This window comes from Electrophorus electricus, chromosome 2 (genome assembly GCF_041902795.1).
Source record: "Electrophorus electricus isolate QZ-2024a chromosome 2, ASM4190279v1, whole genome shotgun sequence".
NCBI classification, from domain to species: domain Eukaryota; kingdom Metazoa; phylum Chordata; class Actinopteri; order Gymnotiformes; family Gymnotidae; genus Electrophorus; species Electrophorus electricus.
In genome coordinates this window covers 1194239-1195000 of record NC_137498.1, presented here as the reverse complement: position 1 = coordinate 1195000, position 762 = coordinate 1194239, and positions in this window count along the sequence as shown.

Genomic DNA, 762 nt, shown 5'->3' with positions numbered 1-762 from the left:
AATAATAATAATCCATCTGCCTACAACCCACATAGTAGATCAATGAGATCATATATACTTATGTGTGCGTATGTGTGTCTGTCTGCGTGTGTCTGTGTGTGTGTGTCTGTGTGTGCGTCTGCATGTGTGTCTGCGTGTGTGTGTGTGAGAGAGAGAGTTGGTATGAGAGATGGAGTGTGTGTAATTGTGTGTGTAACTGTGCTTGTGCATGAGTGAGAGTGTGTGTGTGAAAAAGAGCAAATGAGAGACAGACGTGTGTGTGTGCATGTGTGTGTGTGTGTGTAGTGGGGGTTTGCATTCTGTGTGCTGCTTTTCAAATGTCTCTTGTAGCAGCAGGAATTTTCTCTGTTGTTTAAACACTTAACCTCAAACTCGTTCTCTCTCTCTCTCTCTCTCTCTCTCTCTCTCTCTCTCTCTCTCTCTCTCTCTCTCACACACACACACACACACACACACACATGCACACAAACACACACACACACACAGAAACAAACACAAACAGGCTTGTTCTGTGTGTACTTTGGAAATGCTCCCTGCAGTTCAATGTGCCACAGACAAGTGGCCACTGTCCACGACTACACCCACAGACACGTCCTCCCTGACCCCTGACCCCAACTACACTCACAGACACACCCTCCCTGACCCCTGACTGCAACTACACCCACAAACATGTCCATTCTGACCCCGACTACACCCACAGATACGTCTTCTCTGACACCTGACCCCAACTACACCCACAGACATGTCCTCCCTGACCCTGAC